The sequence below is a fragment of the Sorex araneus genome, chromosome 5, assembly GCF_027595985.1.
Source record: "Sorex araneus isolate mSorAra2 chromosome 5, mSorAra2.pri, whole genome shotgun sequence".
Classification (NCBI taxonomy): domain Eukaryota; kingdom Metazoa; phylum Chordata; class Mammalia; order Eulipotyphla; family Soricidae; genus Sorex; species Sorex araneus.
In genome coordinates, this window is record NC_073306.1 from 102,724,448 (window position 1) to 102,747,415 (window position 22,968).

The 22,968-nt window shown below is 38.3% G+C and overlaps 1 protein-coding gene across 4 annotated transcripts in view; it reads left to right on the forward strand.

The window, feature by feature from the left end:
- CABCOCO1 (ciliary associated calcium binding coiled-coil 1) overlaps positions 1-22,968 on the forward strand; it is a 243,173-nt gene that overhangs the window by 205,898 nt on the left and 14,307 nt on the right. For 2 of the 4 annotated variants that reach the window (XR_008630320.1, XR_008630322.1), the window contains exon 6: positions 19,356-21,596. The gene's annotated coding sequence lies outside the window, so the exon portion shown is untranslated. Of the gene's footprint in view, positions 1-19,355; positions 21,601-22,968 lie in introns of all 4 variants that reach the window. The other 2 variants (XR_008630323.1, XR_008630321.1) reach the window with 2 other exon arrangements.

The following is a 22,968-nucleotide window of genomic DNA, read 5'->3' on the forward strand; positions in this document are numbered from 1 at the left end:
GGCTTTTAACACTCAATCAATGGTGCTATGTTTCCATCATGTGATGGTGAAATTTAATTTAAGACAGAGATTTCTTCAAACTCTTCTTTCATTTTGCTTCCATTTCTAAGAAAATTTATGTCTGTGCAGAAACCAAATGTGTTCACTACTGACAAGTGGATACTGGTATTTTATTAAATTCAAACTATTGCCTGTCTAGTACTTACCTACTAACTTACCTATCTTCTCATCTATTATTTATCTACTTATCTACTATCTCACTACCTTCTTTTCTAGTCTTAATCCATTTTCCTTTTACATAAACCTGTTTTTTTTTAAATTTTAAACCTGTTTAAAAATATTTTATCTTATTTTATTTTATGTACCTTTCCAAACAATGCTTATAAAGTGCTGCTGGAATGTATTTTAAGTGTGTTTTATGTATATTAAATATATTTATATTAAATATATACATATGAATCTATATATTAATAAATACGTATATAAATTGATATCCCTACCATTGAAATAGAAACAAACTTAGAAATTGCTCCTAATGCTTAGGATCTTAAGAACTCTAGAAATAAAGTTTTTTTAAAAAAGAATTTTGTAGGGGTTTGAGTGTCAGGAAAAAGCAGAACCACTATAGGTTCCTAGATGGTTACCTTTGTTTTACAATGTGGAGGACTGAACTCAGGGCTTCACATAGGTGAGGCAGTTACTTAATTGCTGAGCTACATGTCCAGCTGAGGTCCTAGGATGTGTCTGAATTTACATGAGTGTTCAGTGGCAGGATTGAAATAAACTCAGATGTTCTATTTCCAAACATTATGCTTGTCTCAAGTCCTTAGTATAAACTCAGCACTTAGTATCTAAGCAAATATATGTGTGTATACACACATATGTATATACACATATATTTGTCATTTGTGGAAGACCATTCACAAATATGAGTTTGTGATCAATAAAACCTATGCATCTTCCAGGAGAAGCCAGGAAAACATTTACTTCAGCTTTTTGACACCTTTTTCCCTGAGTCTAATGGAATTTAGGTCACTATTACTATTTTGATTGTGGGAAAAACTCTGATTCTAAATCAATTCAAGTCAACATAGTTCTTCCTTCCTTCCCTTCTTTCTTCCCTTCTTTCTTTCTTTCTTTCTTTCTTTCTTTCTTTCTTTCTTTCTTTCTTTCTTTCTTTCTTTCTTTCTTTCTTTCTTTCTTTCTTTCTTTCTTTCTTTCCTTCCTTCCTTCTTTCTTTCTCGCTTGCTTGCTTTCTCGCTTGCTTGCTTTCTCTCTTGCTTTCTTTCTCTCTTGCTTTCTTTCTCTCTTTCTTTCTTTCTTGCTTGCTTGCTTGCTTTCTCTCTTTCTTTCTTTCTTTCTTTCTTTCTTTCTTTCTTTCTTTCTTTCTTTCTTTCTTTCTTTCTCTCTTTCTCTCTTTCTTTCTTTCTTTCTTGCTTGCTTGCTTTCTCTCTTTCTTGCTTGCTTGCTTGCTTTCTCTCTTTCTTTCTTTCTTTCTTGCTTTCTCTCTTTCTTTCTTTCTTTCTTTCCTTCCTTCCTTCTTTCTTTCTTTCTCGCTTGCTTGCTTTCTCTCTTGCTTTCTTTCTTTCTCTCTCTCTCTCTCTCTGTGGTGTGGGGTCTGGTGCAGAAGTGGGCAGGATTGGGTAGTGCCGGGAATCTGGGATTAAACATTCCTCTACCTCTGAGTCACTTGCCAGGCAAAATAATTTTTAATTATAAATAAAATAATAAAAATATATTATTTGTTCCCAAGAAATAACAAGAAATAAGCATCTTATGGGAGGAAAAAATTGTAAAAGAAGAAAGAAAAAACAGCAACAACAACAGGAATACAATCTTCAAGATATTTGATAAGAAATGACCATAGTCATTGTTTTTGTATTTTAAACATGGCTCTGAGCCTCCTTGTAGCCAAATCAAAAAAGGGAACAAAGTTAAGTGTGTGTTTCTTTTTTAAATAAGGACAGGCTATATTTACTGACACACAAAAAAATAAATTTTTCTTCTCTATAGGGCATTCGCCTTTCACGAGGCCAACCAGTGTTCGATTCCTCCACCCCTCTTGGAGAGCCAAGAAAGCTACCGAGAGTATCGCACTCGCAGGGCAGAGCCTGCAAGCTACCCGTGGCGTATTGGATATGCCAAAAATAGTAACAATAAGTCTCACAATGAGAGACGTTACTGGTGCCCGCTCGAAAAAATCAATGAGCAACAGGATGACAGTGACAGTGACAGTGATTTCTGAGGTAACTTTCCCATGAACAGCAATATATGGGGGAGTGTAATACACAGTATTTTAAATAGCAACTCTCAAACCAAGAACACATCCACACAGCTCCTTTTGTAACAATTCTAGTGAAGAAACTAAATGTTTAAATCATCATCATCATCATCATCATCATCATCATCATCATCTCGTTGATCATAATTTCTCCAGCGGTCTCAGTAACATCTTCATTCCTCTTAGCCCTGAGATTTTAGAAGCCTCTCTTTACTCGTCCTTTTCAATGGTGCCACATTGGAGGCACTTTCAGGGTCAGGGGAATGAGACCCAGCATTGTTACTGGTTTGGGCATATGAATAGGCCTTGGGGAGCTTGTGATACTCTTCCATGTGGTCAGGAAACTCTCGGTAGCTTGCCAGGCTCTTCCAGAGGGAGAACTAGGCTTTAAGATGTCCAGGAGCTTGGTTTTATAGTCTCTGGATGTTGGCCGTTGGTGGGATTACACTGTGCCGGGGGAAGTCCCTGGGTATGACCACCTAGCTGCTGGAAAATGGGGAATGTGGGTGAAAGAGGCCCAGTCCCAATCCGAGCAGGCTTGGAGGTCTCAGCCCCAGGTCCCACACACCTGGGCTCCTCTGCCGGTTCCTTCATGCGTGAGGCTCGTCTGAATGTGTGGAGAGGGGCCTTGAGCATGGCTGTGGCTAGGCTCCAGAGGTCTTTGGCTACAGGAGCTCTGCTCGGGGAAGGAGGGAAACTGAAGCCCACCCCCTCTGAGGGGCCCCGGGAAAGACAGCCAGGCACAGAGGCAATAATATATATTATATAATATATTATATCTATTATATGCTTTAATATATATTATGTATAATATAATATAATATATTATATATGCTTTTATGTATATATATAAAATACTTTACTATAAGTTAAGAACATGGTCATGGACAAATTGTCATGATCCAAAAAGTAACAACTGGATTAGGACCCTGCTAGGGTCAGGAAAGATTAATCTGGCCTGAGCACTGTAGTCTGAGATCTCTAGTGAAATGTCCCCAAGAGAACCACCCTACAAGCTTAATACATCTCTTACTGTGTCCATACAAAATGACTGTAGCACTGTAGCACTGTCATCCCATTGTTTCATCGATTTGCTCAAATTTTCTGTATAAGAAGAAAATACTAGAAAATGAGGGTACAGAGCAAGAACACAGTGGGTGGGGCTTTTGCCTTGCATGTGTCTAACCCTGGTTTGATCCCCAGCATCCTACTTTTTCCCCTAAGCACCAAGAGGAGTAACCCCTGAGCATTGCCAGGTATGGCTCAAAAGCCCAAAGAAAAAAGAATGATCATGAAAAATTTCAGACCACTTTTATATTACTTAATACAATTTCATATAATATTTAAAAGTTTAAAATTGTGCATATTTTTTAAGATAGTGGTTAAGAAATTTTTTATGTAAAATTTATGAAAGTAGTACATGGCCCTTGTTAAACAAAAAGTATTGTTGATTTCTACTTAAGTTTCTTAGGAGTAGGTAATTTTGTTTTGTTTGGGTCCAGGAGCCACATCTGGAGTTGCTGGGCTTACTTTTGACTCTGTACTTAGGGATGGATCACTTCTGGCAGGGCTAGGGGATCATGATCCAAATACATAGGTGTGTATTAATAAAACAAATAAGAGGCTCTCTCTCTCCAGGGAGTTCGGTGGTCTCAGGCCGCTTCCCCACCCAGACAGCCAAAGCCATGGGCGGATGAAGGAGGAAATGAGGGCCAGGCTGGTTGGTGATCAGTTGCTGCTTATTCCATTCTCCCCATGTGCCTGTTCCAGTCTCACGAAGCTCCCCATTCCAGTCTCACGCTGCCCCTCACTCCCATCTCCTCCTGTTCCCCTTGCTAGTCCCTTACACTCCATCCGACCTGGTCTCTCTAGTCTCTCACCCCCTCCAAACCTTGGTGGTAGCAACCACACCTAGTTCTACTAGCACAATCAACATATGAAAGCCCTTCTTGATCTCCTGCAGCCAGGAGATCTGCTCAAGGGCAAAATACCACCTAAGGGTGTGTGTTTCTCCTTACCCTAGTCCAATAGCCATTTAAACATTAATCTTAGTTAATAATATTAGTCACTGGAGCAATAGCACAGCAGGTAGGGCATTTGCCTTGCATGCGGCCTACCAGGGTTTGATTCCTCTGCCCCTCTCAGAGAGCCTGGTAAGCTACTGAGAGTATCCTGCCTGCATGACAGAGCCTGGCAAACTACCCGTGGCGTATTGTATTTGATATGACAAAAACAGTAACAAGTGTCACAATGGAGATGTTACCGGTGCCTGCTCGTTTAAATTATATGTCTTAAATTATCTTCTTTGAATTTGACATACGGGCACTTGACCGGTTGTAGATATTACATAATTATAAGACCTTACTTTCTAGCAAGAACACAGAGTACAAGTATCCTAAAGACTGTTAATTGAGAGCACAACTAAATCACTGGCAACATGTAAGCAGATGTTAAATTTGGCATTGTTTCAACAAAATACCGAACCTAGGCATTTTCTCCTCTGAGTGGAAGAAGAAAAACCACCCACACTTTGGTTAAACTTCCTTGTTAAGAAGTGAAACAACTCCAACTTTATTTTTCCTTGATTTTCCTCAGTTTTCTTATCTGTAACATGTGAAAAAGAGTTACCGAATTCGCAAAGTCATCAGTGGAGAATGGTTGTGATAACATGTACGCATATTCAACACCTAGTTGTTTCTCAGTAAAATGTTCTTTCCATGCATGACTAAATGAATAAGCTTCAGTTTTTATTATAATAAATTCTCAGTGAATATTGAACAGTCATTTCAATAGACATTACAAACCCAGTCTTTAAAGGACACGTATGTTCACTCTCCTTTTAACATATGGTTGTATCATATATTTAATTTTCTAAAGCAAGAGTTAGCAAATTATAGCCCTTGGGACCAAATCCAGACTACTGATTATTTTTGTAAATAAACTTTTATTGGAATACAGCCCCACCCATCCTTCCACATATTGCCTATGGCTATTTTCCCTTTCCACCAACAATGTTTCCTAGTTAAAACAGAACTAGTGTGGTACACAGAGCCTAAAAATTTGCGAACTGGTCCTTTACCAAAAGCTGACCTCTGAGCAGAACCCACATCCTCTTAGACGCCAAACATCATTTCCAACTCAATGCATCACAAACTAAGATTTTCATCTGAGCATGTGTCTTCAAGTGTACACGCATGCACACACAGACTGCATAATCCCCGCCGTTCGCTCCTCAACTTTATATCAATTCAGCTTCATATCATTAACACTTTTGTCTTTGTATCCAATTTATTAAACAAGTGTGATCATCTCCTTTTCCTTTGAAGACTCATAGACTTTCTTTCCTGTGCATCTCCTAACTCCAATTAGTTCTATCTCAACTGACAAACTCTTCAATCTAATTTCTATGCCAGTGCTTGAGGCATTGTCCTAAAATGCCTTTTTTACGTTATTACAACTCAGTTCAAGGACATTTCATGGTTCCCTCTATACACAGTCTGAATTTTCTTTATCTATTTAAATAGTCTGCAGTCTGGCTGCATGATACATACAATACTTCAAATTCATCCTCTTCCTATTCTATCCCAAACATTCTGCTTTGACTGTTAGCATACAACTTGCTAAATCTGGCTTCCCAGTATACCAACATATGAGCTTATTTGGAAACATAGTGATTATAGGTGCAATTACTTAATAAGAGACCATAAAAATATCCCGAGTCTTATGCATCTCTATTAAAATGGGAGATCTGGAACCAGAATCAGACAGAGAACATCATGTGGACATCAAGGCATAGATTAGAGAGATATGTCAACAAGCCAAAGAATGATAAAGGTGACTGGAAACTACCAGTAGCTAGGAGAGAAGCCTGGAATAATGTATCCCATCACCACCTTCAGCAGAAACCAACTCTGCCAACACCTTTATCTTCTACTGTGGCCTCCAGAACTGGGGTGAAAGTACATTACTGTTGTTTAGCCTTGACAAGAAACTTTGCTGGAGCCAGTAAATTAATAAAGTCCCAGACTTGCTCAAAGCTCGGGAGGTGTTTTGGAAGACTGGTTTAAAGGCCCTCACAGAGAAGAAATGCAAACTGCTGAGAGCCACAAGAGAGCCATGTATGAATCCAGAAAACTTGCTTGGGTCCTTTCCTCCAAAAGGAAGCCAAACCTGCTTCCATACTGGGAGACATTCCTTGATTCCTTGATTCCTGATTCCTTCTGGGCTAGAGTCATAGATTGTGGGCTGAGGGAAGTACAGATGAGGAAATGCACTCCGGGGATCTGCCTTCAGTGAGCTCCTCTTCCCTCCCTCCCTCTGTCAATGAAGACTTAAACCATACTTTTGTAAGGAACAAGTTCTAAGCCAAACAAATCCACTGCAGGAGCCGAGCGCCTGCCCTCCCTTGCTTCTGTCCTGGAAGCCTGGACAGTGTGCAAGACTTGAACAAAGGCCACCTGCAAAAGTCTGCCAAGACCAGAGCATTGTCCAGGAACTTCAAGGAGGCTTAATTGAGACCTAGCGAATCATTCAGGAAACTTCTGTCAGGGACTGTGACCCAGGGGACCTATGAGAGGCAGAGCAGAACTCTGTCTTGCTCTAACATGCATACAAGCCCATGTAATGCTGGCTGGTTGTCAGCGAGAAAATGAAATCCCCTCCAAGTACTGGAGGCCAAAGGCACGTCCAATACTTGAGCCATCAAGTAACAGGTGCTGTGTGTCTGAGTGTATTGCCCTCCTCGGTCTGAATAACTTGGTAAATTTTTTATCTCAAATAACATAGGTTGAGCAATGGTCAGATTTTTTTTTTGTCCCAGAGAAAAACAGAACCAACGTACTGAAAAAAAGACATGGATTTGAGTAGGGAAAGAAGCAGAGGCAGCTTTTACAGTATTTGATGTGTACATATGGCCTTATCTTCAAATTATTCATCTTTTACTGTTTTTTGGCTTTTAGGCCAGATCTTCCAATGCTTAGAAGAAACTCCCAGCCTGGTGCTCAGGGTCTCTCCTTATGTGTAGACCATGAGTAGTGGACTTTGCGTAGACAAAAAATAGTGGACTTTGAGGTATTAGAAATCAATTCTATGGCTCTTACATGCAGAGCTTGTATCCAGTTCTTTGACCATCTTGCTGGCCCCAAAATAGTAGCTTTTGAACAAGGGACCGTATATTTTCATGTTGTTCAGTTTTAGCTGTGGTAGCTCATATATTTAATCAGAGGTTTCTCATGACTCATTGCTCAGGGATCATTTCTGGCAGCGACCAGAAAATCATATGTAGTGTCAGGGATTGAACATAGGTCAGCCTTATGCAAGTGTTATGTACCCTTTTCACTGAATTATTTCTCTGGTCCTCATTTTGTTCTGAACCCTGAAAATTAATAAACCAGCTTTAGAAAGAAGCTGAATATATGGATTGCTTCTGTGTCAGTATGTTTGTAGTTATATTTTTGTGTAAGTGTGTGTACACAAGTGGAGTATGTATTAATGTGTAAATAAGCTTGTGATCTTCACCAGAAAGCAGTGGTCAACATTGCTAATGAGTAGCTAAGAAATGTCTCAAACTTAAACCAAAGAGTAGACAATAACAAAACATAGTCGTTGTTCATTATTTGCTGTAGTTTGGTTCTTAAAAATTGCCTCATACATTCAGTTAATGAATATTGAGCATTGCTGTTCAACCCTTGTTTAGAAACCCATGGTTAAGTACCTGTGAGTTTTCAGTTCGATTTTCATCAACCTAGCAATATCCAAAAAGTTTTTATAAATGTTTTTGTTTGAAGACACTTATTTAATACCTATTGCTCACTAATTAACATTGAAGAGTAATGAATAGACTTGTTAATTCTAACTGAAAGAAGCTCATCAGTCATATATTTTATTCATGACCATTTCATGCCCTTCTTTAAACTATTTTTTGGGGGGAGGAGAGTTGGGCCATATCTAGTGGTGTTCAAGAATCACTCCTGGCAGTGCTCAGATACCAGACACAGTGCCAGGGATTGAACCAGGGTCAGCTGCATGCAAGGCAGATGCCATAAGCCCTGTCCAGCCCAGCTTTCTTGAAACTTGGAAATACTAGTCAGCAATAATAAGAACTGAGCTGTCAGGTTCATTTTAAACTGAAATCACCACCAAGTACCAAAACACAAAATATTAAAATATCACACAAAGACTTTAAAGGACTTTTTTTTTTATCAGTACTAGAAGGGAAATCAGAGGCAGATTGTTTGACTGCAGGTAGAAAGAGACCTGTATGGAGCTTAAATTTCCACCTCTCTGCATGTGGCCACATATACCTGCAAAAATGCCCATCTATTGGAGTTAACTAATAAATTTTTCTGAGGAAAATTTGCATCTACAGATTCTATAAGTAATGAAGATTAAATGTATATTCAAGTAGGCTGAAAAGTCCAGGATTCAATTTCTGCTGTCACTTCTCTGTGACATTTAGAAACTTATTTATATTCTCTGTTGATTTCCTCTTTATCAGCTGAATTTCTCTTCAAACTTAAAGACATACAAACCACACCTTCTTTTATGATGATTTTCCAACCAATAAAAATAATTTAGACGAAAATAAATTGTTTCTTTTTTTAGCCAAGAAGCAATATTTACTATATTTTTTTCTCTAAACATTCCTCATTATTGCATCTTTTCTACCATTATAAAGCTGACTGAATTTTGCTTTGCTATACAGTTCATTGCTGACATTCTATTATTCCAATAAGGAAGTCTTCAGATCTGCTAGGACATAGGTTATATGTTATTATTCGCCTTTTAATCCATGACAGTACTGGGGCCAACTTTTCCTAGTATAGGTAATACTAAGTATATGTAAACTTATGCAAAGTATAGGCAGTACCATGTATATAAAATACATAGTATAGGTAATAATAATGGAGATTTATTAATCTGAAAAGGGAATCACAACTTATCTATCATCACTTTTCTGTACTTTCTTATTTACTAAAATGTACATAGCATATGATTTACCATTAATAAATCAATGCATTCACAATGATCTGCAACCCTCAGTGCAATTTGGTACTGCAAAAGAAACCCTGGACGTGGTTTGCAATCACTCTCACTCTCCACTTCCTTAGGCCTTTGCAATCATTAAACCTTTTTTTTTTCTGTCTCTGTAGACTTGCCTATTCTGGACATTTTATATCAGTGGAATCAAACAATATATGGCCTTCATGTCTGGATTTCCTCAATTCAATAATGGTTTTCAAGTTCATCTATTAGAGCATATTTCACAACTGCTTCATTACTTTTTACAGTTAAGTAATATTTCTTTGTATGCACATACCACATTTTATTAATTCATTCATCAGTTGATGTCATGAGGGTTATTTTTAACTTGCTTTTTATGAAAATTCTACTATGATATTTTACTGATATAATTTTTCCTAGTATAGGTAATACTATGTATATGTAAACTTGTATAAGTTTACATATAATTTACTGTGAAAAATTCAGTAAAATTAGTACTTTACTCATACAGGTTATACTTGAAACAGTTCACTTGACTCCCAACCTATTCCCACCCAAGTATCTGAGGGCAGGACATTTGTCTTATTCCTTATGAATTTCTGGGGGGTTGGCTAAGTCAGGAATAGAGTACATATTCAATAAGTGTGTTGACTGACAGTTTCTTCTTAGAGGACTGAGTGCCCAACCAAAATCAGTGAGATTTGGCAATTGACATTCTCAGATAATTCATAAGATGATCATTTTTAAAGAATAGCTCATCTTGTCCAAGATTGTCATTTAATATTTCTGGTGGCCATTCCTCTCTAGCTGTGAAACCCTGGTCAAATTATTTGAGCGATACCACAGTGGTTGGGTGTTCAACTTTCATGCAGCCAACCCGAGTTCCATTCCTCTACTCCTCTCGGAGAGCCCAGCAAGCTACGGAGAGTATCGAGTCCGTGAGGCAGAGCCTGGCGAGATACCCGTGCATATTGGATATGCCAAAAACAGTAACAATAAGTCTCTCAATAAGAGACGTTACTGGTGCCCACTCGAACAAATGGATGAGCAATGGGATGACAGTGACAGTTTGTTCCTTAGATTCCTCATCGATAAAATAAAAGCAATAATTTGTCACATGAAGCTGTTTTGGTGATTATGTGACAAGTACTTTTCAAGTCTTAATATTAGGAATGATGAATATTTTAAAAATGAGAAAATATCAGATTGAAAAAACAGGAGGGAAAAAATTTACCCAGGTGTGCATGGCAAGTTTGAAACAGAGTTGGTACTAAAACACATTATCTCTTAGGTTTCCATTCTTCCATGTTGTTGTTAAATGGTTAAGCAGAGCCTGATGGGATACAGCTCTTGTATAATGAGATCAGCGCTGCTTCCACAATTGCTGAGCCAAACATTCTCTTCCTCTGACAGGTGGTCCATGGGCTCTTGGATATATTTTTTTGTTTGTTTGATTCAGATTGCTTCTTTGCGCATCCAAATCTTACCTCATGTCAATCTTAAAAAGTAGAAAGATTGTGTGACCACCAAACTATTTTCCCCAAAATACATTTCTCAAAATAGTCACTTGTATCTTTGTTAATTTCTAGGATAGGAAGAAGTTCAAAATTTTATTATAGGCTACTGAGTAGTTTTGTTTCTCAATTTCAGCTCTCCCTGCAAATCCAGAGCATAATGAAATCCGGATACTTTTCTCTGAACAATACCTAAGACATATATAGAAAGCCAGGAAGGACAGTTTGGGAAATAGTGGCCTGAATTGTTACCCTGGGTATCAAATGGAAGGGACATATTTAAATCCAGCCCTAGAGAAAACAGATTATGTATACAATAGTTCTTACTGTTTAGCACAGTAATGTCTTCTATACAATACAGATTAAATGGTTATTTGTGAAAGAAATGAGTACAATTAGATGGAAACACTGCATCTTGAAATTTGAGGCATCAACCACTTTAGAAGAGATCCTAGGTCTTCAGTCTGGTTTCCCCATCAGGATTCACATGGAGTGCACCTCCTACTGATCTGCTTTACAGCATGGCAAGTCTCTGCCAGAGTACAGAAAAACAGAGAAAAACTGGCCGTAGCTCACTAGACTTCTTCCCCAGCATCCCAATGTGTCCAGAGACAGCAGTCTTCATGACTTCCATACAAAAGTCCGCTACCCTTGAGGACCTGATGCATCAACAGGTTCTACCCAGAAGGCTCAGATGAGTGACGTTCCCTCCCCATCACTCGACGTGAACTGGGTCGAGAGGCCAGGGCACTGAGGAAGGCTACGAGAAGAGACCTTCCTTCCTTTCCAGAACCTTTAGCTCAGCTAAGTGGAGACACCTGGTGTTTGTTGTTGCAACTTCAAGAACAATACATCAAAGACTCCAGGCAGAAAGTTGGGCTCCTTATTAACAGTCGTCTCTTGGGAAGACAATAGAGAAAAGAAAATGCAAATAGTAGCCCATCTTACCCCATAGGAGCTTTCCCACTACGTTCAAATTTTCTATCTTCTGTATTATTGTTCTTCCTCCCGTTGCTTTTAAAGCGTGGAGAAAATACAATTACAAGGCACCCCAAACTTGGGAGTCCTGAGGAAAAAGAGTTCTTTTCCTGATTGCTTCATTCTGTCAGGTGTTAAATCAGAGTGCTAGCTTTTGTGCAATAACTGTTTGGTAATACTTAATTAGTGGCTGGTATAGCACAGTTCCAAAAAGAAAAAAAAAATTAAGCCTATACAAGGCCAAAGGAATATTAAAAGTTTCACTACAGAAGAAATATGGCCACTGCCAAGAACTGATTAGTCATAAAATCCGCAGCATTATCATCATCCATCATTGCCTTTCTTTTAATAACTGAACTAAAAAGAGAGACATCAAAGTTTTCAAAATAAGGTTATAAAAACTCTGTGCACAGATGAGTCTCCAAATATTTTGATAGAACCTGAACAAAATATATATATATAGAAAAATCATTGAAACAAATCACAAAACATATGTTGTTATGTTTTGCTCTAAAAACCATGAAGTTTATCCAGAACCCTATCATGGTAACTGCTTAGCTTTTCATGCATTCCTAAATTACCATGTAATCTAAAACCTTGTTTTCAGCTGCCCTATATTGGAAAGTCCCTTAAAATAATCAGGATGATTACAGGCTAGTATTCAGAAAGAAACTTGCTTGTATTATAGTAAATGAAAGTGTTATTTATCAGGCAGTCTCCTTTAAAAAAAAAAGAAGAAGAAGAAGAAAAGAAAACTACCTCGGAAACACAATGTATTCAGGAAATACCTAAAGTAAGGCTTGCATTTTGAGCTCTCTGCATTTTCAAACACATGGATAGTTGGTGTAAAAATATGTTCTTTTCCTGTAGGGACTTGACTGTAATTAGTGTATGCCAAAACTCTCTCACAGAGATTTCATTGTCTTATCTACTTACATCATCTTAATGCGATTTTATTTTACTTTGTCAAAGTCATATTAATGTAAATGTGTTCTTGATAGCAAACAGAGATCTTTTTTATGCAAAACAGGATTCAGCTGACTCTAATAAAACAGCTTGCAGTCTATTAGACTATAACAGTAATGTGCTTATTTTGTTTCTCAAATCAAGACTGTGTCAGAAAGCTATAGACAGAAATTTGTCTTGTTTTTCACAATAATTGCTAGGGTGGGGTTACATTATGATCTTTAAATGAATAGTATTGCTTAGAACAAACACTTCATATATCTTTTATCTTCCCCTGCATACAGTTCTTAGTTTTCTTTGAAAATGCTGTGCTACTTTTCCACATAAGTCATCAGAACGTTTCCAAAGAATTTTAACTGCCAGATTAATTATATCTTGCAAACAAAGATAGATTGCTTACATTCTTTATTCAGAATTCCTGCCAGTATGGAGCAACTGGCAACAAATTAATTTCTTTTGCAACCATGCAAACTGTTTTGCTATGAAAAGCTCTGGAAGGTAAATGGATCCTTGAAAAAAAAATCAGGTTACTCACTCTAAAAGGCTAATCTGTAAGCAAAGAACAGAGGATTAAATGAATTTGCTTGCCATCCCCCACCCTTGTTTTAGTATCTATGTTATAGCCCTCAGTTAATGTATTCAGTTAATTAAGTATTGCTGTGACCTGGTGGCAATTTTTGAAATCCAGGGAATTTTTCCCGCTTTAAATTCTGCCTCCCCCACAGAGCAGAATATAATCTGCTTCCAGTCAGTCTGTTTATGTCAGCTGTGCCTCTACTACAAGCCTCTAAAAATATTTTAATAAATTTATCAACCAAAAAATATTACAAACATTTCATTTCCTTTGATTCAGACACACATACACACCAAAAAAAGAAAGGAAAAAAAAAACACTCTGCCTTCATTGCAAATTCTTGCTGGTATGAATCATTCTAAGTAATATTTGCTTTAACTTTCGTGTGGTTCTACAAACAACCTTTATATGGCTGGACATCAAAGCTAGGAGAAATAAAGGTTAGAAATGAGATAGGAGTAATCTATTATTAGGCATGAAACAGTAAACCACTTTTAGCTATAAGTCTTAAAACTTGAACAATCTAGGTTTTTAACATAGTGCATATTTATTGTGCTTTCACATACACAGGCATTTATCACAGAGGAGTGTTTGGAAGAGAAATATTTTCCATCACACTATGTGCCACACTTTGGTTTAATTTTTCCTAATATTTAATTTAGAAAACGGTAATATTATAACAGGGTTCTCGTGTTTCCTGAACAAAATGCTTGGTGTTCTTCACAGAGTAAAATTAATCTGTTACCAGCCCACTGACCTGCAAATCGGGTTTCAGTAAAGTAGACATTGGGAAGGGCTGGTAGAGGAAGGGGTGCGTTAGGGTGGGTAGGAAGATAAGATCTCTTTCTTTGACTAGGAGGGGGGAAAAAGGCTTAAAGGAATGTCTTAACCCACCCCTACCATCAAATGACAGAAAATAAGCTGAACGTGTATTTGAGCTGAGGAGTGTTTGAAAACATTTATTAGCTCCATCCATAACGACATCTACAGCAGGAATGTTAATTGTTAAAATCTGTACTGCAGCTATTTCTTTTAAACCAGGGGACTGCAGAGAGTGGAAATTTAGCTCCTTGTTTCTCTTTAATTCTCCACATATATTTGCACTTAAAAAAAAAAGAAACTAATGTTATGAAATAAGTCAGATGTCAGATGGAGCGTTTTCTAGCACAAGGGAATGCAAAACAGTGTTAAGGATATATGCATATGCAGGAACAAAAAAACAACATTGGTAACATTTTGTTCTTGATTAAATTTGTGCTCCTAATACAGTAGATTAAAAATAAGTCCAACTGTTAAACACATTAGTGTTCAGCCACTGCTGATGTGCCAGAAACACAGCACTCACTCTGGGTCTGGTCTGCCTCTGGTCACCTTGAGGAGAGAAAAGGAATCTGACCCCCCACCAGAAACCTGAGCTCCCAAGTCCATCAATGATCCAGCAGTTTAGTGATTCCTCATTTTCATGTGCAGCAGATGAAATCCCAGAATCTTTTCAATATTTTCTCACGCTGAGTCCAAACCAGAGTAATTGGCTTGGAAAGACAGAAGGAATTGCTAAAGCCAAACACATCGAAACCTGCTTTGAGGAGAATTCAAGTTCAGTTGGGACCTATTGGCCTATTATTTCGGAAACGTGTATCCTTTAAGGAGACTGCTGTAAACCCACTCCCCATGAAAAAGAAGGACTCTTATGTTTGGAGCTCAAGATAGAATCAAATTCCAAGATGCAGGAAGTGGAAGGCACACCCACAACTGTAACCAGTTCTCTCCTTTCTTAATGCAGCTCAGTGAAAATATGGTAAGGGTTTGGCCAAAATCACAGTGACACCTTACCTAACAGCACACAGAACCCACACTTTTGTTTCCCCAGTGCTGTTCACTGTGTGATACCATATTTACTTTCAGTCAGTCTCAAAAAGACTGATAAGAGGAATAATATATTTCAACAGGTAATTATACTAATATGATCTGACTTATGCTAATAGATGTACCTATGTTATTACATTAAGATGTTTTCTAAGAATATGCATCTCTTTTTAAAAAATTATCAACTCCTCTGTTCTTACTTCCTCCTTCCACTATGCAGATCTTTTCCTCGCAGCTTTCTCTGTTCCCTCTCTTGTGTCCTGTCTTATATTGGGGTGGAGGTGGTTTTCGATCTTATAGAATAGATAATTTGTTACTGATGCTCTTACTGATGCTAACATAGGAGTAGAGTTCTACACAATGACATGCTTTCTGGAAGCAGAAGGCTCTGAGACTGAGACCGTGACATTTGTAAATCTTGGAATAACCCCTGCAAAGTAATACAGAGAACTGCAGATATTGCCAGGAGAGGAAAACAATTCATTGAAACTATTTGGGGCATGCAGTATTGAACAAGGAGATGGTTTCTGAGCAACACCTATCTAAACGTGGCTTGCCGAAGACCTGCACACTTTTAATTTGCTCTACAAATTTGGTTAGCTCAATAAAGTGTAAACATCAAACACTGGTTGTGGAGAGCATTAAACATTAACCAAGTGAGACCTTAAAGACCTGAATAGAACATTAAAATTAGACTAAAGTAATAGGCCAGGCAACTCTAGGAAATGATTTTTAAATCTAAAAAAAAAAAAGAATGCCAGCTTAATAAAAATAAAGTAATAATTATTTTGAGATTGTTACCCATTTGTTTCCATAGCAGACTAGTTTACCCAGCCCTGCAAGACAATATTTTTAAATCAAGCAATCTTACCAAAGCCAATTTGATTTTTCTGAATTATCTCTAGAATGAAATGTATTCTATCCAAATGGATCTTTAAAGGAGGTATTTCCATTCCTGCACTTCTGCCCATGATCCCGTACATGGAGATGCCCCTCATACTCACTTTCTGTGTTTGTATGCAGTCTGTGTTGCTTAACCCAAATCACATAAAGTTTTAGTAAACATATAACTCAGAGCAAAATGAAAATGTTATGGATGGCAGTAAGGATGGCTCCCCCATTCACTCATTTGGCTTTGCCCCACAAGGCCTGGTAAAAACTGGCATGAGTACAGGAGCTCCTTCTTGACAAGAACAATAAGCACTTCATTTGAAATAACAAGATTCAGGGAAAGGAAAATAATACAGTGTTCAAGTACCTTGTGTTGTAAGTATCCTTCGTCCCCAGTGAATCTCTCAAAGTAAAAACCCCCAGATGAAAAGTTTTTGCTCAGAAAAGTCAGGTTATTCTTCAATCTCTACTAAGAGTCTAGAATATAGTAGGCAAACATTCTCAATAGCCTGTGTAAGTAGAGAGGATACTAGTCAAAAAGTAAGCTGAACTGTTACTACACGAAGAATTAACTCCTACTATAAATTAAATACGGCTGCCTATTTTCATAAGATTCAAAATATCCACTCAAAGCAAAATGAAAGAACTTTGGGAAATATACCTTAATTTGGATTTTCCTCAAAAGTAGATTCTGATTTGATAGTTGGGAAGCAGGCCACGTACTATAAAATCATCAGGGGGAGGGACTATATAGAGACTTCTAGTGGGTCGCTTTGGTGGAATATATATATATGTTAAATATGTTGTAACTTTAAGATAAGCAGAGTATTATTGCAGTTGTTTTGGTTGTGTCCAACATTACAGCTAACACATCCTAAGGGCTTAATCAATACTTGCTGAAGGAAGACTAGAATAAAACATCTGTTAAATTTTTCAATGCTTCACAAATATGATTTATTGTTTGTTTATACTTTAATTAAATTTTAAACTATTTCATTGTATTTAAATTTAATGGCTTTAATTTTATATATTTAATGTTAAATCATTTACATTTTTCTCAGGAAATTATAAGTTCAAGCATAAATTCCTCTTTCATCACTTATTAGTTGTGAAAGACTGAACAAATTACTTTACTTTTCAGAATCTCAGATACTTCATTTGTAAACTATTTTTAAATATTATTAATTAGTAGTATTGTGAAATAAGACTGAGAAAGTGAAGTGATATAAGGTTTGTACAGTGACACATGCCAAGTACTTAATACTGCCATAATGACTCAAGGGTCAGTTCTCTAATTTCAAATCAACTTGTGCCATCAACTAATCATAGACGTTTGAGTTAGTCATAGCCATTTAGTCTCCTGGTGCATAACTTCCCTAAGAATGAAAACAAAAATTGCCTACTGCCTAGTCCTCAGAGAGTGAGGTCCAAAATAGATAACATGAGAAAGACAAGTCATATTTATTGTGCTTTATAGTTTACACAGTCATTATATATATACATATATATGTCTCACATATAAAAAGAATTTTAACTTTATAAATTGTTTTTTTTTCAAGATAGGAAAGTACTTCTCCAGTTCTCTTAATATATTCAAACATCAGTTTTGTTTAAATTTGGTTGCAAATTGTAAGATGACACATAAACCTGTTAAGAACTGCTTATAAATGCCCAGAGGAAATTAGGTTTGATTCATCAATGCCAGGCAGTTGTTGGGGTCAGAGGCAATGTATTGAGGGGACATGCCCAAGGACCTACTATGGGCTCCTATACAGGATGGAGTATTTATAGAGACTCCAAAAAGACCAAGAGTTGAATTTATGCCAAGAGTCATTGAACCAAAGAAATTATGTAGCCAGAAACCTGGGTGGACCTGTCTGGGATGAGTAGACCTTATGTATACCAAACAAGAGACAGAAACCTAAAACAGCCTGAAGCAAATGTCTAAGCACTAATTATGTGTCAAGCCCAGTAGATGATACAAAGATGATAATACAAAGGGCATTCATATATGCGCTCCTTTTATGTACCTATTTCACCTTTGATAAAATTCAAGAATTGAAAACATAAATTATTTTTCAAGATTGCAACCAAGCATCTAAGTATGCCAAAGACATGATTTAAAGCTCCTGCACTGGCTTGGGATGAGTCAGAGAGTGGTAGAGTGCATGAGGCCTCATCTTCATTCTCAACACCACAAAATAAATAAGTGAAACAACTGCATCACATAACACTGTTAGCAAAAGCATAAAATGTAATAACACTCAATATGTAATTATACTAGATAAAAATAATATGAGGTAAAACTAATTGGCAAAACATATATTTTAACTTCCAGCATCCAGTGGGGAAAATGGATTGTAAGGAAGCATTGACTGTTATTGCACTGATGGCTTGAATCATGAATAGATTCTGCAAGAAAAGACAAAGTCTTAGTCACTGTTCTCTAAATGTTATTATTGTAAGCTATTCCTAAGCTTTTTACAAGAATTCAGTCAAGTCAACAAGCATAAATTTAAGCAATTAGTCCTATTTGTGATCAATTCCCTCCATTGCATCTCAATGAGCTCACTTTAATTGAAGATAATCTAAGAATCAAATAATAATTGCCAGCTTACTATTCATTTACTGAGCACTTACTTTGACAGACAGTTGGCTGAATGCCTTACCTAAGTTAACTCCTGTATTCCTGAGAAGAGTCTTCCGCATTAGATGCTTTTAGTTCTCCTTTTGATAGTATACAACTCAAACTCAGAGAGTTCGCAAACTTTTTTCTAAAGGTTACATAAAAGCTAATAATTAGATGAATCTCAGCTTCCTGACAGAGCTATACTGCCCTGAAGTCTTGAATCTCTGTGAAGGGGGAAAAAATACTCATTCTCATTTAGACATTTTCTATTACATGGGACAAATATGGGCTTTAAATAGTGTAAACAACTTTTTAAAAATGCACTTGAGCAAACTTAGTTCCTAGGAATTCTTGAGAGCAGAGTTTAAGTTCCTAAACTAAACAAAACTTTCCAAAACAAGACTGCTCGTGGATATAATTGTATTTTGAAAAGGCTATACAACTGCAGGGCTGGAGAGATAGTTCAGCAGACCATGTGCACGCTTTGCAGGCATGCAAGAGGCTCAGGTTTGATTCCTGGCACTGCATATTCTCCCAGTACCACTAAAAACAACCCCCAAATACAATATTATACAAATTAGTTTTATGGCTATTCATATGTCTATAAGTAGAATATTTACTGGCACTAATTTTTGGTATTCTCATATTTTACAGGAGACCATAAGAGGAAGAATGTCATTTTCTTTCCCGAATTGAAGTTGTCGAAGGATGCATCCTCAAGATGGTAGAGTTTCCTAGAACAGAAGTGATCTTGACTTCTGGAAGACCCGGGCTTGTCAGAGGTGGGGATAGGGCATGGGATGCCCAGCGCAGCTGCCCAGCAAGATCCCAGTTCCAGCCCCTTGAACCTAAACTCAAAGCATGTTGAGTGAGTCTGCCTACCTTTCAAATAACAAATTCAAGAATCTGTGCAGAGCAAAACTTGAAAGTCTCCAACCTAAAGAAGGAAACTAATGATCCAGTCTTAGTCAGAGCAGAGTTCAGTCTTACCAATAAGAAGGCTACTAACACCCACGAACAGTAGTGATGAGTACCAGGAGGATTACTCCACAGCTTAGAAGCCGGCCTTGCATCCTGGGGGAATAGGCAGCTCAAATAGAGTAGGGACCACCAAGTAAAGGGTGCTAGGAGGGCCCGTTCGGGATGGGAGATGTGGGCTGAAAATAGACTATAGACCGAACGTGATGGCCACTTAATGCCTCTACTGCAAACCACAACACCCAAAAGGAGAGAGAGAGCAAAAGGGAATGCCCCGCCACAGAGGCGGGTGGAGGAGGAGGGATGCTGGGACCATTGGTGGTGGAAAATGGGCACTGATGAAGGGATTGGCACTCGACCACTGTATGACTGAAACACAAGCACGAACATTTGTAAGTCTGTAACTATCTCACAGGGATTCACTAATAAACAAATTAAAAAAAAAAAAAAAGAAGGCTACTGAAACACAGGACTGAGTCACAACACACCAAGGCCTCTAGGGCATTAAACACGCTGGCTCCCAGCCAAGTAGTTATCCTGTGGTGATAGAGAATTCTGTGAGGAATCCAAGAGTCCATTGCTTCATCTTTCAAAAACATCTCTTGTACAGTATGACTGCCCTTTGGAATGGCAAGCACTGAAGACCAACTAGAAGGTTGATTCCATGGCAGCTGAGGGTGGTGGAGAAAAGTGGGGCCTGCATTCTAGCAGAGGTCATTTTCCTGTCCCAGCAGGTATTCTTCAACTAGCCAGGGTCTTATTCATGGCCTGTTTCAAGTGAGCAATAAATTGAAAATACATGGAAGCCCCCCAAATGTCTCCTTTTAATTTAAAACACTGAACACTGGCTGGTGTTGTGGCTAATATCAGGCCACAGAGTGGCAAGGCACTTCCCCTGAGCACATTCTGTTTCTAAGCTCATTAAACTTTGGAATAGGTCTGGCCTTTGTGTGTGCATGTGTTTTAAAGCTGTTTTATGACACATTGTCAGGACCTCAGGTACTGGGTCTCTTTAACTCCGGCTTTCAGCAGCTGCCTTGGCACTTCCCTTTCACATAATTAAACACCCCATAGTACTTAACAGAGTAATAAGTAGCACATCAATAAAGCAATAAATAATTGCATTCAAGAAAACTCCAAAAGCCATCATCCATTAATCAGAAGCTGGAGCAATAGTTTTGATTAATCAATAAGGTTACATAATAGGAAAGCAGAAGTCGGTCAAGGCGGGGAAGAAGCAGCTCCCAGAATTGGAGAATTTGAGAAGCCATGAAGGACTCTTATCTCTGAAGTAATTTGCAGAGAGAATATCAATTGGAAGCAGTAGCCCAGAGAGTAACTGTAGCAGCAGGAAGCCCCACCTCCAGAAACTAGTTAAAAACGCTAGTTAAAAACAAAGAAGCGGGACAATTCCTCTCTAAGGCAGGAGGGCTGCCTACTGAGACTGTGGAGGGAGGGCGCCATAAAAGCAAAATGTTTCAACTAAAAAGAAAAGTACTCTCAGCGGAGCTAAAGAGCAAGAAGGGTCGCGATGGGGTTTCTTCTTCCTCAAGGTGTCCGGGTGGAGAAGGTGACTCAGCCTCGTGCTCCTATAGGGAAGCCCTGTACGAACCTTACTACCGGACCACAAAGTCAGACCAGGGTTGTGGAAATCAGTGTATCTGTGCTTTACTGTTTTCTGTTGCCTGGAGTTTGTTTTATCATCTTTTACCTGCACCCACTCCCTGCCTGTAGGAATCTAGAACAGTCTGGAAATGGCGCCTAGGAACTCATGAGATCCTGTGCATTTTCAGTGCACTCCCCAAGAGATTCGGCTGCTCAGCTCACACATGAATACTCTCCAGCTGAAAGGTCTCCCACCCACCAACGTGAGACTGCCATGAAGTGTAAAATTAGATCTGTCTTCCACTGATGTCTGTAAGTAAGTTATTAGACCTTTTGCTTGGGCTGGAGTGATAGCACAGCGGTAGAGTGTTTGCCTTGCACGCAGCCGACCCGGGTTCGATTCCTCCGCCCCTCTTGGAGAGCCTGGCAAGCTACTGAGAGTACCTCGCCCACATGGCAGAGCCTGGCAAGCTACCCGGGGTGTTTTCCATATGCCAAAAGCAGTAACAAGTCTCACAATGGAGACATTCCTGGTGCCCGCTTGAGCAAATCAATGAGTAACGGGATGACAGTGACAGTGACCTTTTGCTTGCGACAGTAGCTCCAGATTCTGAAGAGGCCTGTGGTGTATAATATCTCAGGGGTTCCTGTCCAAGCCTCTGTCACAGTCTTATGAAATTAGTCCAATACGCGTCACATTAGAAGCATTCATTTATACCACAAAATATAAAGGATCTACAGAGGATTGGCCACCATGGTCAATACTGGGGTATTCCTTAGGGATGAAAAGGAAGAAAAATTCTTGTTGTCAGAGCTCTCAGTTCTAGTGGCCCCTTGGAGATATTCTAGGGTCTCGGTACATGCAGAGATGGGCACTGAATCAGCAGAGATTTACACATCCTGAGTTCCAGTTTAACAAAACACCCATATTTCATTGGAGAAATGTGGAAGCATATGAAAATGTACAGTGATTAGGTATGAGGAACCTTTCTCCTAATCCAACGAATTCAGCTAATGAATTTATAGGCAGTCTTCTTTAATCCTGTATTTACTCTCATGGCCCAGATTGTTTTGAAGCAAGTATCAGGCAACACCTTATTATCTATAAATTATTATCAATATGAAGAGCCAGACCTAGGTCAATTGAATGAACACATGTTTTACATGGACAAAACTCAGGTTTGATCCCTAATACCACAGAGATTGCCAGGTACCACTGGGTCTCAGAACCAGTGGTAGATCCTGAACACTGCTGAGTATTACCAAAAACAAATGGATTAAATAAGCCCGAATCTCAGGAATAACTCCTGGTGGTGCTCGGTGGGATGCTGGGAATCGAACCCGGGTTGGCCTCGTGCAAGGCAAACACCCTACTCACTGTGCTATGGCTCCAGCCCCAATACACAATCTTTTTAATAAATAATTAACTAATAGTATATTTTTACTAATAGTGTCACATTATTCGTCATAAAAATCACATTGATTTTACATTACTGAATTTAGTGTTAATATTCTCCCAGTTGTCACATATTTTTAAATATATGCCTTCAAATCAGTATCAAAGTAAATTCCACACATTGAAATTCATTCACACAATTTTTAAGTCTTTTATATTAAAAGGTTGCTGTGTGTATTTGTGTGTGTTGTGTCTTACAATATTCTAAAATAATTCTGCCTTGTAATG